Genomic DNA, 22303 nt, shown 5'->3' with positions numbered 1-22303 from the left:
ACCATGTATACATTTCAGTGCTTCTTTTGCTCTAGAAACAGGGTAAAAAAGAAAAGAGTGAGGATGAAAGAAACCGAGAAAAGATAATTACTAATTATACAACTGATTCTGTTCCCTGGGCCCATACAAGGTTATGTGCACTGGCAATAACTGCACAAAAAGGATATTACAAATATTATGCACGTGTCTGCTTTGCTCCTTAATATGGTAGAGTTCTTCCACGTTACACTGCACTTGTCTGACTGCAGGAAACAATACACCTATTTAGCAATCAGTGCATTTAACCTTCTGGCTCCTATCTGCCCCCTTCCTACTTACCCTTTCTCCACATGTCCTATGCCTTCTTGAAGGTCTGTGCAGATTTCTCCTCCACCACCCATTCCAATAGTCCATTTCATGGGGCCGTCCCTCTCTCTCTATGAATAAGTTTGCTTCCCTGACAATCTGCTGCCTCTTCCACCACCTCTGCCTCCTGTGCTGCCTGTTTGAGCTGATCCTTCTGTACTTTTACAACATGTTCTTAAACATCCACATCATGTGATCCCACCTCTTCTTTTCTGTTATGAAAACAGATCTGCCTCCTCCAGTCTCGGGATACAACAAGTTGCTCATTACCATGGACTCTTTTGGTGCCTTTTTCTGGACTCTTTTCTAAAGTTTGATGTCCCTCTACTTGTTTGGCCTCCAGAACTGCAACAAGAACTGAAGCTGTGGCCAGACTAGAGCCCAGCTCAGCAGAAACACTTATATGCTTTTAGAGTCTATCGTCCTTAGGATGTACCTCCAGAATTATGTTTGCTTTTGCCTTGGTTCTCTTATTCTACTCCAGGAAGCCCCGTCCAGGTACAAAAATAGCAACTTACACATCCATTGTTGATCTTTTGCTATCAGTTCCCCATGCTCAGCTATTACTTCATACAAGCGATGCAGCTAGGTCAGCTCATTGGTGTCCTGGACAGTCTCCAGAATAGTACCCTCTTAAACTAAAGCTGAGGAGCAATAACATTAAAAAAAACATGGTCTTCCAAAACTGAAGACAAAAAAAAAAGTCTTCCAAAGTTAAAAGCCCAATAAAGATAACAGTGGTCTTCCTGTGAAATGTAGCAAAAGCTTATGCAAGCTCCTTGCTGCAGTTACTTACTAAATACATTCATTTAAGGAGCCAGGGCCATGATGTCAGCCACTGAATCTTAAATGAATATGAATGCCTGTATTGCACATGAGCTCAATTGGCACCTGTTGATCATGTTACCTAACAGCTTGTGCCAGGAGCAGTCAACCACTTTATCCCACCCACCCTAGCTACATCACAGCCTCACACAAGACTTGTTGCAACCCAAGTACATACTTAGCATCTATCTGCACTGAATGTCAGCTGACGTCTGCTAATATGATCAGCCTTTCCAAATGTTTCCCTTTGACTCTTCATCCTCAAGTGTTGAAGGCATTTGTGTGTCATCAACAGAAAGGACAATCCTGTCCTCTGTCCATTCAAATGCAACTGAAACAAACACAAAAAAGGACTAAACTGAAGGCCAAGCCCTGTGGTTCTCCAAAACTCCCTTCCCTGACTCCTGATATTATTCCTATCACTACAATCCCCTATCTCCTATTCCTTAACCATACAGAAGTCTAGTTTCTCGGTCCTACACTTTTCCATTGCAATTTTCTGAACAGCACCTTTGTGGGATAAAAGTCAAAGGTCTTGTAGAAATGCAGGTAGAGTGCATCTACTAGTAGTCCACTCATTTTTTTATTCTTGAGAATTGATTCAGGCATGACTGACAGCTCCTTCTGGCTATAAACCCATATTATTTACTGTCCTGGAGACTGTTGTCCTTTCCCTCTGGAATTTCTCCCACTGCTAAGCTAAAAATGATGCCCTTTTCTATATTTTTCTCGCTCACCCCTATTACTCAAGAGTGTTACACTTGCCACATTCCAGTTCTTAGGTACTTCAGAACTGGCCATTAATCTCTGAAGATCTCTAGTGGGGATCTCCCAGCATTATAGCTAGTTTCCAAAAGATCCTGGGAGACAGATCATCTGGTTCTCCTAACATCCCTTTGGGTAGTCGGTAACCCCCCCCCCCCCACATTCTCTATTATGGATGCCATCCATTGCTTTCCCCTCCCTGCATGGCATATTCCCTTCCCATTCATTTGTGAAGACTATGATGAAGTATTTATAATTCCTCTTTTTTCCTTGCCTTCCATGAATTCCTTCCCAGTTTTACCCAGAATGATTGAGTATATTTCTCCCTTTCTTCCTTCTGCAATATACCAAAATACCTTTATTCGTCTTCTTTATCTTTTTCTGACAACTCCATTTTGACTTGCACTTCTGTTGCCCTTATTTACTTTCTGGTCTTTTGCTTTCCTACTTTTTCAGTTTTCCCTTCTAAATATCCTGTCTATGCTGCTGCTAACTTTAGCGTAACTGTATGTTTATAGTTTATAGGTTTCATAAACAAGTTCAAGACTATTAGCTATTTAGGAACTTGATGACCTGGGTCTCATGTTGTAGTCTTTAGGAACCCATGGACTATCCAGTTCCTGCTTGAAGGTATAGACTGATGGGTTGAATTTTATGGAGGAGGGGAGTTTATATGACAAATAGGGGAATCTTTGAGATATAAGGTTACTACTTTTCACTGTATAGTTGACATTAATTTTTACACAGGCCAAGTGTCTTCTTATTTTCAAGTTACTGGAGAAAATTCTAAGCAAAGTGTATTTGAAACTATGTTTGAAACCAAGAGTCCTTCAGTATCCTGTATGTTATATCAGGCATATTTATTCTTTAAGAAGGTGACAAGCAAGGGCGCCCGCAGGCAGGTGCAAGGGGGTGCACTTGCACCCCCCTGGAATCGGCTGACTATTATAATTTTAAAAAAAAGTTTTTTTTTTTTTTTTTTTTTTTTGGACGTTCTTCATTAAGAAGAAAGAAGTCCGTGCTGACATCATGTGTTCTTCTTTAAGAAGAACGGTCGCGGGCATGCTGACATCATCGCGCACATATTTTCGAGTTTTGTAAGCGGGGAACTCACATGGATGGACGGTTTTGGGGTTTGCAAGCGGAAAATGGGACCACGAGCGGGAATTGAAACGGACGGATTCGCAAGCGGGAGGAAACGAGTGGAAGATGGGACACTTTCAGAGTAAGTGTGTATCGCACTGTTTCAGTTTGTTGAGCTGAGTGGGTTGTATGTTGGTAAAGATGGGTGCTGGCTGTTAACTTCCAGTGAAAACGGCTAGGCAGCCACCGAATGAAAATTGCAGTTCAGTGTTATTTCCTTATTGCGGTGTTTGTTTTGAAAAAGTACTTTTCTTGCAGGTGATGCGTTCTTCGGCGTACCTGACTGTTGTGTTATAGCTCTCAACTAAATAGGGACACATCCAGAAATAATCAGGGACACTTTTTTAAAAAGACAGTACTGTTAACCTGAAATGTTATTAAAATAAGATAATGTGAATTATAGTGAAGTAAAACAAGTCTGTAACTCCAATTACTGTCATTATTTAGTAGGTGTAGCTCACCACCATTTCTCCAAATGTCACTAGTCTTAGGAGGAATTAATAGGGGCAAAGATAACATTTGTGACATAGTCGAGGACATCCTGGAAAATCAGGGACAGCTGAGAGTTGTATATCACACTACACTGTTAACTCTTACAGGAGCCATAGAAAACGTACTGAAAGTGTGAGTTTGTGTTAGTGTTCTCAAGTTGCATGAATCAGTCCCTCGAAAATCTTGAATCATTGCACACACAAGGATAATGAATTTACGTTAAGTGCAGACTCTTTATATGCACACGCATTTATATATATGTATGCAGGTTAATGTTTTCATTGTGCGATTTATCCATTCATTCTTGGATACCTGCTTTATCCAGTGCAGGAGGTGATGAGCGAGCTTGGGCTTATCTTGGCAGTCAGGAAGTCCAGATCTGGGTGTGATTCCAGTCCACTGCAGGGCATGTTTTTTGCCAGCATGCTTGCAGGCAATTTAGAGGATCCCTCTTTTTTCAAGTATCAGTATGCCTTTGGAAATTGGGAGAAGAGCGGAGACCCTGTGGAAAACCCAAATGGATAAGATAAAGGATAAACATGCAAATTGTACACAGAGGGCATATCGACTGGGAACTGAACTAGAAAACCAAGTGGTGTGAGGCAGCAGCACTAGCCACTGCACCGCTCTGCCACCATGGACCTCCAGTTTTATTCCATGTATCCTACAGATGCAGTTGGCATTGTCATCTCACAGCAGGAAGTTTTCCAGTTTGATTCTGGACTTGGGTGCCTTCTGTGCAGAGTCTGCATGTCCTCCATGTATTCTGAGGGTTTTTTTGCAGGTGCTCCAACTTCCTCCCACATTCCAAAGACCTGCAGTAGGGTAGATTGGACACTCTAAATAGGCCATGTGTGTGAGAGATATGGAATGACGGCCAAGGCAGGGCTAGCCTCCTGGCACTGTGATCATTGCCTCTAGATGACCGTCACTATTGATGTGGCGCACTGACCACCATGTGCAAAAAGGAGGTAATGGATGGATGGACAGGAGAATTGAGAGGCCTGTAAATTGCCGGTAGATGTCCATTGTATATGGTGTGTTTGTGTGTGTCTGTCTGTACATATACATGCATCCTGTCTAGCACTGGTTTCTGTGTTTTGTCTGCTGATTGCTAAGATAAACCCTGCTTCCTTAGTGATCCTGACTAGGATAAAACATGTCTCAGAAGATGAATGAATGAATGGGCCTTAGTAAGAAACTCATGCTTTGCTCGGAGCAGCATGGGTAGTAAAACCTGTTGTCCATGGCTTAGTATTATTTCTGGGAAGTGGACTGGACTGAGAAACTTTTTAAGTGTGTTCTGTTGTGGTTATTATTATAATGCAAATGGTACGAAGAAAAAAGTGCATAAATTACTACAAGATACTACAAATACCTTAGAAGTTAAAAAGCAAAGCTACTTATCCACCTAAGTCTTGTTTGTCTCTACTTGCAGTATTTCTCTTGTCTTTAAGCGTTTTATTTTATGCAGTCATCTGGAGTACGTTTGCTGAGATTAGTATCTCATCAAAGTTTGTGGGGCTTTATAACAAGTGTCCCTGACGTAATTCTAAGGCATTGATATTACATTAACATTGTTATCTGTCAGAGGGTGCAAGGATGCAGCCTGTCTGTACTTCACAAAAGTCTTTTTGGGTTTCCAAAAGTCATTGTATCAGTTTGTTTTTATTCATAATAAGTCCCATGCCTGTTAACATGGCTAACATATATACAAGTGGTTAAGTGAAAGTACTGCATAGATGAAGCTGGGAGATGTATCCGAGTGCTATATAGGTGGGATTTTAGCATGAAGAATGTGGTCCAAGTTTGGGAATAGGGATACAAATGCATTAACAAAGCTAGTAAATAAGACTGGAGGCAGTCTGGATCCTGATGCTTGCCAGAGGAGACTGAAAGTGGTTGAGAGAGAGAGTGCTGTTAACCAGTACTTTGTAGGTAGATTTTATGGTGTGCAAAGAGTAAAATACTTTAGAAAGGTCATTGTAGATCACTGTTGCCTATTTTTCTGCATCTGTATTTCTAAGGAGACTGCTAATGCATGTGAGTAGGACAAGTGTGCTGTGGTCCTTTTAAACGTCGTCGGTAGTTTGTAAAGAGAGTATACTTGCAGAAACAGTCTTTTAGTTGATTTAGTCATTTTTTTCTGGTATTTTACAAAGCTGAGAGTAATGAGATGGGTCTCTATTATTCCAAGTGATTTTCCCCTGACCACATCTTAGTTAGCATGGTCTACAAGTCCAGAATGAAAACCTTTAAGTGTTGGTCAGCTTCAAAAAATATGTTCACAACTATTCAAAGCAAGTTTCCATACTTCCAAAGCACGCCAACAGAAGCAGGCACTCACATACACAGACATGTACGTGCAAGCACACACACACACACACACACACACACACACACACACACACACACACACACACACACACACACACACACACACATTTTAGCCAACCTGGTAGACATATAGAAAAATCTGTGAAAACATAACCAGGTGGGAGCTAGTATTTGTAATGCAGTATGGGGGGGTGCATATAGTAAATGAGTGGATCGGCTAAATGCGGCCGGGGTTAGGCGACATTTTCTATCACTTGACAAAGCCGAACTGGGTAGGATCTAGTGTCTGTAGGTCCCCAATGTCTTTGTTTATGAGCTCCATGATGATCCTCTCCATAGCCTTGCAGACTAAGCTAGTCAGGCTTATGGGGCAATAGTTTCCAGGGTCCGTAGAGGCTCCACCTTTGTGGAGTGGGACCACTGTTGCTGTACACCATTCTGTGGGCACATATCCTGCAGTGAGGCTGAGATTGTATAGCTGTTTTATTTGAGGGATTAGTTCCTCTTGGAGTTCATGTAGGATGCAACCTGGGACGTCATCTGTTCCCATGGAAGCAGTGTTTTTTGTTTTGGAGAGGGCAGCCTTCACCTGAGCATCAGAGATGTTTGGGAGACAGCCCTCTGCCGGGATAGATGCTTGCTCTTTTGGGGGGGAGAGGGTGGAGAAGTTTGCACTGAACCTGTCTGCCAGGATATTGGCGATGTCTGTGGGTTCAGTGTATTTTTTGTCATTTAGAATCAACTCAGAACAAGTCTGGGAGTTGCATCCCAGGTTTCTAACATAACTGAAAAAAGCCTTATGATTGTCTTTGGTGTCCTGTGCAATTTTTCTATCGAAGCTGGCCTTGGAGGATTTTGAGTTATTGTAATTTTTTGCTAGTACTGATCAGAGATGCCTTCCCTATTATGGATTTTGCTCTATTATATAGTAGCTTCCTCCTCCTGTTGTACAGTTTATTTATGGCAGGGGTCCACCAGACTGGACGCCTGCCTTTGTATGATTAGGTCTTGGTTTTGTTTGGGATAGCATGATCCATGCATTCCTGGAGATGTCCGTAGAATGCATTTATATAGGATTCTGCAGTTTGGGCCCTAGTTTCCACTGGCCCTGGGGCCTTGAAGGATTCCACTTTGGTTTTGAGAAGTGAGAAGTTCGCTTTTGAGAAGTTTTTCACTGTGGTTTTCTGGGCTGGGGGTGGGTTCGGGATGTGGTCATCCAGTGAAATTAATTTATGGTCTGATCTTACCAATGAGGGATATACTTCTGGTGTGGAGCATAGATTCCCCATGTTGGTAATGATCAGGTCTAGTATGTTGTCCCCTCTTGTGGGAGTGGTGACTAGTTGTTCCATAGCATTTGAGTTTATAATTTCCAGGAACCTTTGGGCTAAGGTGCTGGAGCTTGAGTAGTGCTCCCAGTCAATGTTTGGGTAGTTGAAGTCGCCCAATATAATGGTGTTCGGAGAGATCTTCATGTTCTCCAATGTTTTCAGGAAAGCCGAGTGGGATGCCTGACTTTCAGAGGGAGGTCTGTAGGATGCTATAAACTGAAAAGTAGTCTTGCCCACTGTTAGTTGCACATGGATGGTCTCCGATACTTCCTGCAATGCCACTAACCTGGAGGTGTGGATATCCTTGATAAATATGGAAACTCCCCCTCCTTTTGTGGTTCGGTCCGGGTTTTGGGGTCGAAAAGCATGATATGAGGTATAGCCTGGTAGTGCTGGGGTGCTCTCTGGAGCCTTGAACCAGGTTTCTGTCACTGCACAGATATCGATGTTCTCCATACTGAGGAGAGCTTCGAGTCGTGCATCTTGAGGTTAAGACTTCTGGCATTTAGCAGCATTACCCTTAGTTTCTTGTTCCTTGTGCTGTCTATGGGGGTGGGTTTGACTTTTGAGCCTTGCCTAAAAAAGGCACTATGGGGGTGGCGAGAGCCTTTGCCAATATCCGAAAGCCCAGTGGTGATGGGTGCAAGCCGTCCCTAGCGAAGCAACGTTGGCTTGTCGAGCATGTCATCCCTGGCTGACAGACACTGGATCCCCTTTGAATGACACCTAAATTTTAGCCAATTATTAAAATCTATCATTTTGTCTTTGCACTGTGGCATCATTCTAGGTGAGGCTAAGATGCTGCTCAAGGTCAGGGTCATACCAGCCTGGGCTACATGATCATAGAGCTCCTCTGTCTCTTTTCATGTAGTCCAGGGAGGTACGCCTCAGGTCATTCACACCAGCATGTACAATGACTGAGTCATATTTGTATTTGCTTTGGAGTGACCTGAGTGCTTGCGTTATGTGGTGGATCCTAGCACCCGACAGGCAGCTCACTGTGACCTTCTCTTTATTCAGCCTGGTGAGTGGGATGTCAGTGTGTCTGACAATAGAGTCACCTATTACAAGAGTATCAGGTTTGTTATTCAGCCTTATGGGCTGTGGCTGCTTGGCACACTGACTTTGTGGGCTATGTGTTGTGCATGTTTTGTTTTGAGGTAGCGTTTGCTTGGATGTCTGCTTTGGAGGTCTCTGTTGCTTAGGTAGATTTTTATTTAGAGCCTCAGAGTATGTTTTTGTGTATTTATGTGTTTGGTTCGCTGATGTGTTGGGACTATGTGATACTGGAGCAAACTCAGACAGCCCTGGTTGAATTATACCTCTCAGTTGTCCATATCTTTGCAGAATGAATAGATATTTGCTTCTTATTTTTGGTTTGTTCCTCATACAATGAAGTCACTAAGTGAGACATTTGAGTTTCAGACGTCATAACCTTCAGAAAAATGCATGCTAATGCAAGACCTGTTATTCTATCAACTGTCAAGTTTATACAAGAGCAATTTTTAGTAGTGTTTGTATGTTCCCCCAATATATTTAGCCTTGTCCAGATTTCCTGCGTTAAGAGGTTGAGAGGTATGTGCAAATTGCTTTGTAGAATTAGGAATATCCAAACCTCTCCATTGTCCCCAATTTTGGCTCAAAATGTTGCTCTCCCCTAATAATCCTTCCTCAAAATGAAAATTTTGGAAGAAAATGTGATTGAAGTCTCCTAGAATAATGGTGTTGGCTTAATGCATAGGGACACCATATTAGTTAGGTAGGAGATATGGACTGATGGGGTACATAGAGGGGACCTATAGTTAGGTATGACACAGTAAGGAGTTTTGTTAATGCTAAGCTGGATGCAGAGGAATTCCACGTCATTATCTCACATAGCAAGTCTGGAGATGAAATGTTGTTTAAGAATATGTTGTTTAAGAATATGTAGACACCATCACCTTTTCATCTCTGGTGATAGGCCTGAACTTGTGGCAGGTATTGAAATCCTGCATTAAAGGAGTGCTGTCATCTGTCTTAAACTAGGTCTCTGATGCGCATAGATATATATATATATGGGTCTACTACTAATGACCGAAACGACGATTCCCCGACAGAAAACTCACCGACGCCAGATGACCGACAGGTAAGTGTACCGACAGGGTGATTTGCCGACAGCGGAAAGACCGACAAGGGAATGTGCGATCGCGACGCGGTAAGTGTGCGATGGTGACGGAGTTAGGAGCGGTCAGGTAAGTGCTCGAGATTGTGGGATGTCGGATTAGGCTGTGGGAAAGGTGAGTGTGTGTTCGTGTCGGAGGTATGGTTCGGGTAAGGTAAGTGTGTGCTAGTGAGGGACTGTAGTTTAGGGACGGGTTAAGTGAGTTAGGGTTAGGGTGCAGGTAGGTGGTGTGTGCGTTAGTGTCGGAGCTTGGGCTAGGGGTGGGTTAAGTGAGTTAGGGTTAGGGTGCAGGTAGGTGGTGTGTGCTAGTGTCGGAGCTTGGGCTAGGGGTGGGTTAAGTGAGTTAGGGTTAGGGTGCAGGTAGGTGATGTGCTAGTGTCGGAGCTTGGGCTAGGGGTGGGTTAAGTGAGTTAGGGTTAGGGTGCAGGTAGGTGATGTGTGCGTTAGTGTCGGAGCTTGGGCTAGGGGTGGGTTAAGTGAGTTAGGGTTAGGGTGCAGGTAGGTGAAGTGTGCGATAGTGTCGGACCTTAGGGTTAGGGTTTGGGTCAGGGCTAGTGTGTATGCTATGTAGTGTCGGTGTAATGATGTTCGGTGTTTTGCGTTGTCGGGTTTGTGTCGGGTTTGTGTGTTGTCGGTCATCTGGCGTCGGTGAGTTTTCTGTCGGGGAATCGTCGTGTCGGGCATTAGTAGTAGACCCATATATATATATATATATATATATATTTACCAGGGGAAGCAGTGCTTGTAAGGAGTGTACTTTTTAGCTTAGGCTCTGAAAAGGAAATTGGTTATTTTCTAATTCATGTAGCTATAAAAATTCAGTATAAAAACTGTAAGTTTCTGAATGCAAACACACTAGTTAAGCAGCATCATGGTAGGGAGTACTTCAGTACAGAGAGATTCAACTATATACATAGCCATGAGTTCCCTTATACCTTTCTATCAAAAGCAAATGCACACCATGTTCACAGAGTTTACAGTTGTTGTAACTTTGAAAAAATCAATCTGTTTATGTATTTCTTGCACTAAAGTTGAGGTGTTTGTGTGACAGAGAAATGCCCTAGTTAGCTGTAACAGGTGGAATTTATGTGCAACTGTTTTGTTTAGCAAATGGTATCATTATTGTGGTATAGAATTTTAAAGCAGTGTTAGCACAGCAGGTAGCATACATGCATCTTGATGCAAAGGGCTGTAGGTTCTATTCATGCAGCATGTACATTTGTATTTTAAGGGGGTATGGTACTGCAGTTCTTAGTATGTCCTCCTTTGGATGAGACACCTAATAACTATGAACCTGCTTTTCAGCCTGCCACCCATTCCCTATCGCAATATATCAACTCACCATTTATTTTAATGTAGCACATGCAATTTATTCTTCAAGGGCAACAGGCACTGAATTTGTAAATGAAACACGGAAATATAACGTTTTTTTTCTAGCAACAACCTCTTCATTGGTTTCAGATCTCTTTAATGTGGAATTATTCAGATGACTTTTACTTCTGCAGAGATTCTGCATACTAATTGATATTGGTGGATTTTATGACAGAAGTTTGAGTGTTCCTTTATGGTTGAAATGTTCTGAATTGGGCAGGCTGTCATTATTGGTTCATATCATTTGTTTCATTACTTAAAGGAAAGATGCTCAGAACTATAAATTTAAAACACGCTCTAACAAGTGGTGCTGTGTTATACAAGGGATATAATTCAATTATTATGTAGTATAATAGTCAGTAAGGTGAATCGAAGAACTCTTGCATGTTTCTAAAAATGTGTGCAAGGAGCCTATGATTTGGAAACGGGCCAAAGGTAAACTTACCCTGCCACTGGCCAGATGCATGTTCGTGAAATGTGGGTTTCGATGCTGTTTCATTGAATGTGGGTTTCAAAGGTAGAGAAGTTTTAATGCTAAGTCTGTTTTCATTGTAAGACTATTGCTTTGTTTAGGTTTAGTAAATGTCTGTCAGTGTTTGTGCTATAAAATTTAAAATAAAAGTTGTAAATGAAATCCAGATATCTGCAGTCATTGTAGACGTAAAGCATAAAACAAGTATGCACACAGATTTGAACAATTTCTATAAAATGGGGAGAAATAGCCAAGTAATGGGACACTGGAATGGCTGCGTGGGTGGGTGGGTGGGGGGTGAGTGGGCGGGGCAACATAGGGGTGGGAAAGTGTAGGCGGGGCTTGTGTTTGCACCCCCCTGCAAAAAATCCTGCGGGCTCCCTTGGTGACAAGATAGAAAGAAGGGTGATAGTTGCTGTAGACTCTTACTACAAGACAAGACTTAAAAGTCCTTCAGTTCCCTGCGAGGAATCCTTGTACCTTCCTTGTACCTGCTCCAACTAGACTAGATGGCAAAAGAGTAGGTTACATAGCGGGATGCAGTATTCTATAAATGGTCTGATAAAAGCTGTATACAATGAGACAATTACTTTCCTGGTATAGCTATTAACCCCACATAGGATCAGGTGGACAATCATATATTTTGTGGATAATATCACATTTATGGGTGTCGAATGTAAGGTTATAATCCGTAAGGATTTTAAGGTGGTTTACTATTTTGTCCAACTTTTATTAGTTGCCCATCAGTAGTCTATAAAGCTGGTATGGCATTTTTCCAAATATCAGAAAGCTGCATTTCATCCTTGAAGTGATAGTCACAAGGCATGCAGTCTGGGAGACCACTGAGGAGCCCATCTCAGTTTCCCAATTTCCCCAAAGCACTATCTAGCTAAGAAACCTATTCAAGGTCACACAGTATTTGAATGGAAGCCAAGGAAATAAAACCAGCACCACAAGAAGCAGCTTGTTAACAGTTCATAGTCTCAATATTCTGTGATGCTAGTCAAAGTCAAAGTCATTCATACTATCCCACTTGTGTAATATTAAGTGCCTTTTAAGCAAGGTGGCATCAGCAAGGTTAAGGACAAAGCTCCCATATTGGCAGTCAGTTACACATTTCATGAACCAGACACTGGAGTCAGTTTTGAGATCAGAGGATAGGGGTTTGAGGGACTCCACTGGTAAAGAGAGGTGATGAGAAGAAAATAGGTGTTCTCATAATCTTACCTGCCAACTCTGCACCTAAGTTTGGGCTCAACATTTCTACACAACCAGTTTAACCTTTCCTAGAACCCCTTTTTCACAGCCCTGAATATCCCATCTTGCCTTGACTAATTTGTGTAGTATGTTCACTACTGAATTTGCCTTTAGTTCACTTACTCATTTTTGATTCCCCAAAAAGCTTACTGTAATCCAGCCCCTGAAATCCTACACCAACATCTTTGTTTTTGTTTTTCTGCCCTTCTCCTCACATTAAACCATACAATGTTTAGATCACTGTTGGTTAATAGTGCCTTCATATACATACCTTTAACCCTTTCTTGTCATGGTTAAGGCCAAGCTCAAAATAAGTGTTTTGTGGAGTGGCTGAAAAGGTCCAGATGATGGCCATCAGCCAGAAAAAAAGAAGTTATGTAGTCACCATAATGTTCCATCTGAGTAGTTAGACTTCATTTGTCATCAGCCTATGGGTTTCGGATCCGATATGGATCCGAGCCAGCAGTTTTCCAAGCTAAGATCTGAGCTCCAAGCTCCTCCCCCTTACCCATACTACACTGCAACCTCCTTCCAACCCTCAGCTCGTGTTTGCCACCCACAGCGTGATGCACATCAACCCAAGAGACATAACCTGACCTGAATGCATAAACTAGGCTCACCAGACCCAGAAACTCTGATCCCAAGAACAGACGTAAACCACCAAGGTCAGGGGGAAGGAGGGAGGGAAGGTTGATGACAAATGATGTCTATTCAGATGGAACGTTATGGTGAGTACATAACTTCTTTATCTGAAATAGTTAACTTCATTTGGTCATCAACCTGTGGGACAGAGTCCCCAGCTACCAAAATTCTTGGGAGGACCTTAAGGAAGGATATTCCGAAGCACTGCAGAACCAAAAGAAGCCCTTCCACTAGACACCATGTCCAACTTGTAATGAATAATAAAAGTGTGAGAGGAAGCCCAGGTAGCCACTGAACAAATGTCATCCAGGGGAAACTCTGGACCAAAATGCAGCAGAAGTAGCCATAGAACGAGTAGAATGAGCATGAATCCTGTCTGGTTCTAGTAATCCATGATCCTTGTACACCTGCAAAATACAAAGTGAAATCCATTTAGCAAGAGTCACCTTTAAAACTGGTTTCTCAAAAAGGGCTTAGCAAAGGAAACAAATAGCTGATCAGACTTATGAAAATGTTTAGTCCTATGTAAATAAAAGTGGAACTGTCTGTGGACATCCAGCAAATGAAGCTTGTATTCCCATTTATTTTGAAAATTAGGGAAGAATACTGGGAGATTAACAGACTGATTAATGTTTGACTCTGAAGCGACTTTAGGGAGGAAAGAAGGGTTAGTCCTGAGAGACACCCTATCCTTATGAAAAACTAAGTACGAGAGTTTCATACAGAAGGCTTGAAGCTCCGACACTCTCCTGGTTGAGGTAATAGCCACCAGGAAAGCTGTCTTCCATGACAAGAATTTCAAATCAACTGATTCTGTAGGTTCGAATGGAGGCGCAACTAAGGTCTGAAGAACCAAGGTCAAATCCCACGGAGGGGAAGGATGCTTAATAGGAGGTCTCAGTAAAAAAGTACCTTTGATAAAGATCTTACAAATTCTGGCAGCAGCTAGAGAACCTGAATTTTCTCCTACATGAAAATGGGATATAGCCACCAGCTGGACTTTCACCGTGGAAGAGCAGGCCCCCTGCTGGAAAATTTGAGACAAAAATTCTAATACCGCTGGAACAGGAGCGGTAAAGGGATCCAAATTTCTCTGAGAAGCTCAAATGGAAAAACGCTTCCATTTACTATGGTACACCTTTCTGGTAGAGGACTTGTGTGCTGCCACCAGAATGGACTTAAGGGGGGAAGAGAGACCAGGAGTCCCGGCAATTAATGGAACTGGAGCATCCAAGCAGTAAGCTTGAGGCTGACTAGATTCGGGGGAGGAATTCCCGAGGGATGACAAATGAGATTCAGAATGAGATCCAAAATCCAGGGTGGAGCTACTAGATGAGACCGTAGGCCAGAAAGGGGCTATGAGGATAATCCTGCTCCCCAACCGCCAAGCTTTCTGTAGGAATTTTGTCATGAGATGTAGCGGGGGGTATGCATAAAGAAGACCAGGTGGCTAAGCATGGACAAGAGCATCTCTGGGGGTTCCCCTCAAGGGGGAATCAGAACAAAAAACTCGCTGCACTTCGCATTGGACGCCAATGCAAAGAGATCCCAACAAGGCTGACACCACTTGAGGAAGATCTGTTCCACTACTTAAGGGTTCAGAGACCACTCTTAAGGCAGTCTGATGTTATGGACTCCCATTGAGCTAGGTGCTTCAAAAAATGCCCCCCCGACTGCCTCCAGAGTGGAGCAGTTGGGCAACCCCTCAGGGCTGCTGTGCGGGTTGATCCAAAAAGGGCTCCCGTGACCCGAAGTTTTCGGTTCCCCTCTACCTCTGGGCTGGTGTCCACCTTTTCCCCCTCTGCCTCTAGGGGAAAAGGAGTCCAGAGCATCCCAGGAATGCTGAGAACCACAAATTCTTCTGCCCTCACTGATTCCTGGAAAAGGACCTTTGAGGGTTGGAGAAGCAGATCCCGATGACCGACAGTGTCTTCCCATCCTTCTCACTCTGGACTAGCATTTTTCGGATGGTCTTCCTGAACAGGGTCGAACCGTCAAAAGGGGCATTTGCGAAGGATGCCTGGAAAGGTTCCAAAAAATCGCAAAGCCGGAGCCAGGCATGACGCTTCATGGCAATACAGGACCTGGCCATCCTAGTGGCTCCCTTGGTGGTGTGAGAGAGTAAATGCATGGACGTGTTAGTAACAAACTTAAGACTGGCCATACGAGCTGAGAATGAACATTTATTCTCAGCCAAAGTGTACTCCGGGGGAGACTCTGCTTACTCTTTCATGACATCTCGCTGAAGCCTAATCACGTGGGCCATATAGTTCAGCACCCTTATGGCAAAGGTAGCTGAAGCATACGTCCGCTTTCTGAGTTGATCCATCGCTCTAGAGTCTTTGTCTGGAGGATGGACCAAGGAACTTTTCTGTGCCAGTTCCTTTTTGATGGCTGCCGCTGCCAAAACCATGGCATCAACTGGGGAACCCTTACTCAATGCAGGCTTGTCAGTAGGAGGACTCAACACTTTATCTGGCCATTTTGGTATTGGCTCTACAGTGTCTTGTTCCTTCCAAGCTCTGGTGGTAATGAGGTCCACCAGAGGATCAGCCAGGGTGGACACCCAAGAGGTAGATGGGCCTGCTTCAAAAGACTCCAGGAATACAGACTCATCCGAGGAAGCTTTTTGGGTGGACCAGCCTCCCCTCTGTTGGAGAATTTTCATTATGTCTCTGAAGGAGACATCTTTGGGAGGCAATCTGGGGGAGCCTTCCCCTTCCTCCAAGTCGGTATCCTCAGTGAAGGACTCGGGGGAGTCCATGTGCCACCTCTTGCACTGGCATTTGCGAGGGACATCCTCGGGGGGGCTCTCCCTGGAGGGCTCACAAACAGTTTCGTATTCCTCGAGGGGAACCATCTGGGGCATATCAGACACAGGCTGTCCCTGGGAGGACTGGATGACAGAAGACATACTCAACTGTGAGGGAGCAGGGGCAAACTCCAAGGAAAGAGTGAGGGATTTTGATCCTCCTGAGAGAACCTTCTGCACAACGTCGAAGGCCCAAGGGGAACCGGCTTCCCTGAAACTGGTGGAATGAGTAACCATGCCCCTCAGATCCGATCAGGGGATCGGAGCTGAGCCCAGAACAATCAGACCCAGAGGGATGGTATGTCCCGACCACACTGGAGCCAATGACACACTCATCACCTCGGATCTGACACCCAGATCTCGGCTTTGAGAGCTTAGATCCGACATAGGATCCAAAAAATTCAAGGGCATGGCCGGCATTGAGTTTGGAGGAACTATTGGTGCCAACCCCCTTACTCTGGGGCTATTCGGATTAAGGGACTCCGAAACCCGGGGATGGATCGGAGAAGGAGCTATGGGGGCAAACATCAGTGCTGAACTCCCTACTCCGGCGGGAGGGAGAGCCAGCAACACTCCCATCTGCAATTGAGTCTGCAAGAACTTTCTCATCATCTGGTCCATGTCAGCTTCAGAGAGGCTTCTCGTGGATTTGGAGGATGCCACCAAAACCAGCCAGGAGGGCCAATGCGAGGATGAGCTCGAAGCAGGCTGAGCCACCTTCTCTGGCTCCGGGGAGAATCTTGGAGAATGGAGCCAAGGGGAAGAGGGCATAGGAACTTTTTCTGGCGTAGAGACCACTTTGGCAGGGGGGCGGCGATGGATCCGAGTCCACTGGTCTCTTATGTCCCCTTCTCCTTGTCTCCTTCTCTCTCTTTTTCTCTTTCCCTTTCTATTTCTTTGTGCTTTTCCTTCCTGGCCTATCACCCTGCTTTGAAGTGGGAGTGTGAGTCCTGGACAGGGGAGGAGAACTAGAAGCTTGTACAGCCACAGCCATGGCTGAAGAAGAAGCCGCCGATTCCGCTCAGAGAAGACCAGCCAGAATCAACTTGGCCCTGCGATCCCACAGAGCCCGAGGGTTAAAGGCTGCACAAATCTTGCAGCCTGAAGTAAGGTGGGGAATCCCTAAACACATGACACACAGAGTGTGACCATCGGCCGGTGACTGCTTATGGCCATACTCTGTGCATTTAGAAAAAGTCAGCTTCTGGGAGTCCGACATAGCCACCGTACAACAAGCAAAGGCTAACTAGTAACCTAGATAAACACGCACGCACACACACTAAGGGCAGGAAGGAAAGGCCTTCACTAAGATAAAGTTTACAACTCTAAACTTTTTTTTTTTTTTTTTTTGTGGTAAAACCAAGGGAGGAACAAAGGGAAAGAACTAAACCACGCACACACACACACACACTTAAATCGCACAGTTAAAGCTAGACCAAAGAGATCCCATTCTACCTGCCTGGAGCTCAGAGATAACATCTTTGCAAAGCCACGGCAAACAAGATCTGAGGGTTGGAAGGAGGTTGCAGTGTAGTATGGATAAGGGGGAGGATCTTGGAGCTCGGATCTTAGCTTGGAAAGCTGCTGGCTCGGATCCGTATCAGATCCAAAACCCATAGGTTGATGACCAAATGAAGTTAACTACTTCAGATTTCTTATTATTAGGCATGATCTCTGGGTCTTTCCAAGGTCACATGACACAGTAACCTAGTAGGGCTATGAGTGTGTAAAGGTTGAGAGGGACCTGGGGTGAGCAAGAGAAAATTAAATAAAATGAGTTAATAAAAAGTAATCTAAGATTTGCATTTAACTGCTATGCATAACAAAACTTTTTCAGAATGGTCCACAAATCTACAAAACATACCATGAAATTATATCTAGTCAGTACTTTGTTAGAAACATACTTCATGTCCATTCATCTCCCCATTTCTAATGAAACCAATCCCATCAGGCTTCTTTGCCAGCTCGTGCCTTGCTTTAACTGTAATACAGAAAGCTTTAGTGCTGGTTCACTTCATTCACACATTGGATTTTGCATTAATATATGCTGTATTTGCTACTCAGGTGACTGGACATATAACCAGCCTTAGACTAGGTGGCTGTCTAGGGTACCATTTGACTAGAGAGGCTCAGATTATATTTATGTAATTTTAGGTAAAGGAATGTTGCTGTAATTGTCCTGCTGAAAACAACCGTGGCTGTGGTGGCCTTTGGAGGGGTGATCTATGTTATTTTGAGGCACATAGATTCTTTGTCCAGATCATGGATAAGACAGTGGGTTGGTGATGAGTCTGTAAATGTAAGTACCACAAATCCACTAACTGGTCTTGGCACGATGTTCATGAAATAAACTGATGCACAGAATGCAACACATGTGTATGTTAATTTCATAGTGCTTGGTTCTTTGACTGAAATCTTGGCTCTGTGCTTCACCTGATAGAGTTGGCTTGTCAATGGCAGTGACAGTAACTGTGGGCATGTGTGAAAAAATAATATGATTTATTTTAGCTGTGGATGCAAATAATATTGGGGACACATACTTATAACTCTACTGGCTACTAATAAAAAAGAATAGTTTTCTCTCAAAAATAAGGCAAAATATACATCATAGGGTATCCATATCCTCAGAGATTCTGGGAGTCTGGGAGCCACAAAACACTTAACTACATAAAGTAATTTGATTCAGGCTTAGCAAGGGGACCCATCTTTAGTCTTTGTCCTGGACCCCACCTAATCTACAACCAGCCTTTCTCAGAGATATCTACAGAAGATCACTATAGTCTGGGGGTTTGAACATACACAATACTGAAATCAAACAATTTTGAATGAAAGAATTTTGAGAAAGAAAAATTATTTCCCTCCTAATATTATCACTACTGCCCCCCCCCAACACTCGCTTCAAATTTGTCTGAATTGTGGCAGTGTTATGGGAAGTTTTTTTATGAAGATAAGGTGTAAGGTTAGAGGTGAGGGAAGGGATAGCATTAGGGTTAGGGTTAGCACCCATTACTAAAGAAGGCAGGGGCTCATGACCATTCATGTAGGCCATCCATAACTCCTAGCTTCTGCCTTATTATTATTTATGGAGGGGTTCACTTTGTAATTTCGAAACTTCAAAACCTCAAACATCACAATCCCGATGCCTGAAGTTTTGAAATCTCGAAATAAAAAAAAACTAAAACAATAAAACATTCACAATCACATTTTTTCAGGGGGGCACCCCTGCACCCCACACCCCCTGGTACTTGTATATACCAACTTTGAGATCGCATTACAGAAGGGAAGGTAAAGTTACTGCTCTGCATTGTCAGCCAATCTCAATTGTTCAGTTTCAGGATTTCAAAACTTCAAACATCTGAACCTTGGGATTGTGATGTTCGAGGTTTTGAAGTTTCGAAATTACAAAGTGGACCCATTTATGGAGTGAATAGGCTGGAATTTTTATCTCATGTGAAGTTGGGACATGACCCTTGGTAATCAGTTTACACTTGAGGTGCAAGTGTTTGTTGTAGGTAAATTTTCCATTTGTTTCTCCTGAGGACCATTACTCCAATTAAGCACCCGATTCCTTCAAGAAAACTTGTTTGTCATTTCTCATGTTTGAGTTTCTTTCCACCTGGATTACTGCAATTCCCTTAAACTGTGACTGGAGACTGGAGACCTGAACACCTCCTTTGGATGCTGCAGAATACTCTAGTACAACATCTGCTCAGTGTGTTATATAATTGTTCCCATGCTGCACAGTCAGCACTGGATTCCATTGGTATCAAGAGTGTCCTCATGACAGAAATATAAATAAGATTATTGTTTTGACATATCTAGTCCACATGATTTGCTTTCCTCCTACATTAAGGAGTTACTGGTGCGTTATTATCCACCTAAATCTCTCCAATTAGTTGGTGAGAGATTGCTATTGACTCTGAAATTTGGTTTGGAACACTCAGGCAAAAACTTTTTTTTCTTACTGGCTGCTTATATTTGGAATTCATTATCTTGCCTATTATGGTTGTAGTAGTTGATAGAACAGTTTATTGCTTTGCCTACAAAAAGATTTTTTTTTGAGTGTGTATTGCGACCTTGGGAGTGACGCTGCTTTGACTAGTGACTACAAAAAAAAAAAAGATGTTTTAGGTTTGAAAAAAATCACTCTTCCGATAATTTATATTCAGTTATTCATAGTGTATCTGGATCAGGTATTTGACATGTGCCTGTATTGATGATCAGTAAGACTGACTGACACATTATTATTTTATAATGCATTGTGTCTTGATGGAGCTTTTTACCCTTTCTTTGCTGTAAAGGGGCTAACTAACCTGGTACGCAAATTAACAAATAAAGGCACTGTAAAATGTTGTACATCACTGTCATTCTATCTCTCTGCATCGCTAAGAGTCAGCAGGGAAGGCTTTTAGATATATTATGCATATGTAAACCCAGGACAATAGTAATGCATTTGCAGTATATTAAATCCTGCAGTTTACACTACTGCAAGAGTAGCAGTGGAAAGTAAAACAAATAAAGAATTTTTAATGTGCTTGTCAGACATTTATTTTTTAAGCATGTAAGAGGTGTGCAATATTCTTTTTAAAAGATATGATGCTAAAAAACATCAATCATATGATTTTTATATATTAATGAAAAAAAAATGGTGGTCATTAATGCATAAACTCAGGATTGACTTGTAGCCACACTGATCTGCCTTTGTGTATGCCCACTAAACTCTTTGGTTTGGGAATACCAGATTTCCTCTCTATTCGGAAGTACAATGCACTTCACTATAAGGTAAGATCTATCCAGTGTATGACATGTGATATTTTGTTTCATATGTATTGTAATTGCAACCTAAACTCTACAAAATAGTGTACTGCAAATACAGAAAATATGCAGTCTAAAGATTGAATGAATGAATAAAGATACAATGCTTCACGTTTTGAAGTACTGAAGTATTCTTTTCCACATGGATACAAGTCACATTTCATGACACTAGTACCTACTTAATGCATTAGCTACACATTTTAAGAATTTTAATTCTGTCACAGATAAAAAGTACAAGAACTGTTCACATTATAAACTTCATTCAAGTGTATCCTTATTCACTTTCATATATGGACATGCAAAACAGAATTAACTTATTTGGCAAGTGACACCAACATATGGTAGTTGTTAATCACAAGGAACTGCAACATTGAAAAATGGCAACTGAACTTTATTAGCAGTAATTGTCAAAGTGATGCACTGTGGTGCTAGGAACCAGAGAGTAAATTATAAGACATTGGCATGATATAATAAGAATACAGTAAGAAAGAGAGGAAGAAATTAAATGTTTATTGTAACACAACAAATCATTCAAAACACTAGAAAGGGTTTTAGCTACAAATACAATGATGTAATGTATTGCTAGAAATCTGGTTTGGCAGGGCCTAAAGTTTTACTACACGTACACAGCACATGTCTTCAGATTCGGATGGGCCTTATGGTTTAAAATGAGTAAGGCTGATGGACTGCAGAGAAGAGTTAGTAGGATAAATAGAAGTGAATGTTTGAGTTAGAACTAAACATATTTACTTTGAAAGAAAGAAACAAAAGAAAGAGGCATTACATAAGCTGATAAAATACTAACAAAATAACTTTAATAGAAAAGAGAGTAGAGATATGAGTGCGTATCAGTTGAAATTAATGGGTAAATATTTTAGGACAGACAAGAAGTATTCTTTTAATTGAAGGAGAGGTGGGACAGTGGAATTCTTCACTGCTAAATTTTGTTAAATGCAATACAGTTACAGAAAGAATGAGCACAGACTAGATAAACCAGACTAGAAAGATGAAAGGTAAATAGAGAACTGTTTTTGGCTGATAGCAGCAACAAGCAGACAGAACAGGTAGACAATTCAGTGTTCTTCGGCTGACAGATATATTTCTCTATGGCTGCTGTCATGAAAGGAGCTACTGCCAGCACAGCTATCTGAAAATCTGTAAATAATTATATGTCATTTGTGAATATCAACATGAGCTATATAAGATGCTTATATTATAACTGTATTAGAACTTAATGTCATGTGTACATCTGATAGGGAATGCAATACTGCAGACGAATTTGGGGAAAAAGGGAGACCTATACCTAGCAAGCAGAGCATCACTGCACAAGAAAGGGATAGCCATTGGTGCTCATGTGTCTAAGGGAACCCATGGTGGGCAGCCTAAACCAGCCCAACAGAGTCCACCAGTAGCAGGGGACGCCACTAGTTCACGTACATGGCCGGGACCAAGGGTTAAATGTTTTAAATGTAACACATAAATGTCCATGGAGGCAAGGTGGGGAGCAAAAGGTGGGAGAGCCAGTAAGTGGGAAT

The 22303-nt window shown here is 42.5% G+C and overlaps 1 protein-coding gene across 1 annotated transcript in view; it reads right to left on the bottom strand.

Annotated features, from left to right (window-relative positions):
* KCNH3 (potassium voltage-gated channel subfamily H member 3) overlaps positions 1 to 22303 on the bottom strand; it is an 873803-nt gene that overhangs the window by 360705 nt on the left and 490795 nt on the right. The gene's annotated exons all lie outside the window — the stretch shown is intronic.

Source organism: Protopterus annectens, chromosome 9.part0 (assembly GCF_019279795.1).
Source record: "Protopterus annectens isolate FY-2018-M chromosome 9.part0, PAN1.0, whole genome shotgun sequence".
NCBI classification, from domain to species: Eukaryota; Metazoa; Chordata; order Ceratodontiformes; family Protopteridae; genus Protopterus; species Protopterus annectens.
Note: the sequence above shows the minus strand (reverse complement) of the source record. Positions and strands in the feature narration are given on the sequence as shown.